Source organism: Asterias rubens, chromosome 10, assembly GCF_902459465.1.
Source record: "Asterias rubens chromosome 10, eAstRub1.3, whole genome shotgun sequence".
In the NCBI taxonomy this organism is placed as follows: Eukaryota; Metazoa; Echinodermata; class Asteroidea; order Forcipulatida; family Asteriidae; genus Asterias; species Asterias rubens.
In genome coordinates this window covers 11,753,902-11,757,151 of record NC_047071.1, presented here as the reverse complement: position 1 = coordinate 11,757,151, position 3,250 = coordinate 11,753,902, and positions in this window count along the sequence as shown.

Here is a 3,250-nt window from a genome sequence, read left to right as displayed (position 1 = left end):
TGGGAGTGTGCAGTACCATTTAAGTACGGCTGATTTCCATGTGTGCGAAATGCTTTTTAAATAACAAAAGAATAACACAAAAGGGTATTGTTATTCATTCAAGCGTGGTGGACACGTCATCGGTAAGTCCTTTTCTGTCGGAGTCGCCCATAATTCATGGATTGCTTTTAGTGTGATGACTAGTAAGTGACTAGTCGTAATGACATAACAACAAGGTTTGTTTGTTGAACGGGCTGTCCCTAAAAAAAAATCACCCACTCATAATAATGTGCACAAATAAAAAGAAAGTTGCTTTATAGATTTGATTTACTTGCATGGCTGTGGGTGGGGTTATGGTAACCAGTGTTTGGACGCACACCGGAAGTTGTTTTTAATGAAATAAATTTCTGCTATTGTTAAATTTTGTGAATAATTTATTGTCACATGTGAGGATGATACCGCGGCGTCAAAACGGGAACATAATTTTAATATTAGACACATTAATAATTAAACATCCCCGACATGTTTCTGTCATTAATTTGCGAATTCGTTATAAATTGCCTGACAACTTTTTATTATTATAATTGTGCGATTTAGGGAATATTATATCGGGATGATATATTATTTACTATTTTTGTTGTTTTTTGTTGTTGACATTTTACATTAAAACATTTGTTTCAAGCTACATAAAGATGATTCTTGTGAAGCTTCTTCGAGCCGACTAAAACTTGAGTAGTTACTGCAATCCTACGCCCAAAGCTCATTCCATGTTACAAAAGAGCAAAGGCAGACGTGTGGGGCTGAAAGATGGAACTGAAAGTCTAGGGGCAGCCTTAAGTGTCAGAAGAGTGGCCTTGTTCTCACTCTTTCCTGACAGACGATTGCTCAGATAGAATTTTTTTTACATTTTTGTGTAATAAACGCCAGTGCAATTACAAGAGTCACAAAAACAGCCCTGGCAAAGTTAGTGCTCTCTTTCTTCATATCAAAAGTTGACACAAAAATCCCAAACAGTGCAATCAGGAAATTGCTCGTATGGGAAATGTTTACACTTCTATGTAATATTGTCACACCAGTGCAATTGCAAGAGTTACGAAAGTGACAGCTGACAAAGTTAGTGCTCTCTTTTTTTTTATAGCAAAAGTTCACACAAAAATCCCAAACAGTCAACCAACATTAACAGATCAGCATTTAAAATGTGTTCTTCCATTGAGCTGTGTACAAATCGTGCCTGAAAGAAGGCCAGTGGCTCTAGTGTAAACATGGGTGATGTCACTGGTGGCTGAGGGACTGAGGAAGCTAATGTTCTTCCATCATGGCGGTGGCCCTACCTTACCAAAGAGTAAACAAGATGAATGGAAGACTACCAAGCCAACTGCTACTTCAAGATTCCGGATTATAGTTAAACATGAGTAGGGCCGAGTAAAAAAAGAAACACGTTTAGCGTCCGGGTTTCTCAAAAAAGAAAGGAGGAGGGACTTTTTTCCCCAATTTTTTTTCAAGATGGCCGCCATTCTTTGTAAAATGTCAAATATCCATTGTGTTTTCTATTGCTCAAACACACAATGCATAAATGAAACATTTTGGTCAAGACATTCAGACAAGTCATTCAGATTGTTTTAGCTGAGATCGTATAAAATAACCTTTTTCATACAAGAAAAAGAAAAAACTAGAGCTAAATTGCATTTGTGCACAAATGCAGAGCTGTTTCGCCATTAAAATTTTCAAATTTCTCAACTGAGTTTTTAGTTTGTTGGGTATTCAAAGCAATTTGCCCAATGTGGCATAAATAAAACAATAATTTGGGTTATACCATATTCAGATAGCAATTTATGTGTTAAAGGTGCAAAAATAAAAAAAATCATAAAATATCATGTGATGACGTCATCATGACGTCATTTCACATTTCAAAAGAACTTGTCAATATCCAACAACTTACCAAGTTTCAACATGATCGCATAATCACTTAGGGAGTTATAATAGTGAAATAAGTGCACCTTTAAGGCCGCGTAACGTGACCCCCGATGACGTCATTGATCTGAAACTTCACACATATGATGGCTGCCTGACAGGTAACGTGTGTGTAAAATTTGAAGTGATTACAAAAAAACTTCACCACGAACATCTTCAAAAAGTCCATTTTGACGAGTTTTCAACCTGCCGCTAGAGGGCGCTGTTGCAATGTGTGACGTCATCAATATGTTTTTTGAACTGCCCACCCTTGCTAGACACTTACGTCCTTGGAAAGCAACTTCATAACTTTTACCACTTTTGAGTTACAGGGCACTTCCGTTTTTGCCCGTTTCAACCAGAAGTAGAGATCATTTGAGGTCACGCACACAAAACAAAACGAAGACCTAATTTATCCCTACCACATCCCGCAAACAGAAACCTACGGTCTCGTTTGGCTGATTTGATATAGATTTTCAAACATTTAACATAAAACATCTTTAAGATGACGTCACGTGACCGGTGATGAGGTCATCATGACATCCTTGCTTTAGGATCATTATTGCACCATATACTTCAATCCCTGAAAGTTTCATTGCAATTGCTCTCAAATGATTACGCACATTGGCATAGCATTGTACTTCGTGTACAAATGATTACGCACATTGGCATGGCATTGTACTTCGCTACGAAACAGCTAAAAAACTACTCTGCGGTAGTAGAATAAAAAGCAAGACAAGTTTTCAGAAGAACATACCAGCAAGTATATTTACACATGGTGTTATACCCCAAACCAAATAATACTTTGACATCACCTATGCATCAAATCCCTTTTAAAGCCATTGGACCCTTTCGGTAAACAGTATTGTCCAGGGCCCACACTTCGTGTATCACAACTTCTATATCAAATAACAAACCTGTGAAAATGTGGGCTTAATCGGTCATCGGAGTCGGGAGAAAATAACGGGAAAACCCACCCTTGTATCCGCGCGTTTCGCAGTGTCATGACATGTGTTTAAAATAAATCCGTAATTCTCGTTAACGAGAATTTATATTGTTTTACTGTTTTCTCAAAAAGTAAAGCATTTCATGGAATAATATTTCAAGAGAAGTATTTCACCACTACCTTCTGTAAACCCTGTAAGTTATTTGTAATATGTGTGCGTGAGGCTTTGGCACGCAACCTTATGGCATTGCACAAATACATAGCTGTTTCGTCAATAACATTTCAAATTTCTCATTTGAGTTTTAAGTTATTTGTTGTGTATTCAAAGCAATTTGCCCAATTAATGTGGCATAGATAAAGAAATAATTTGGATTA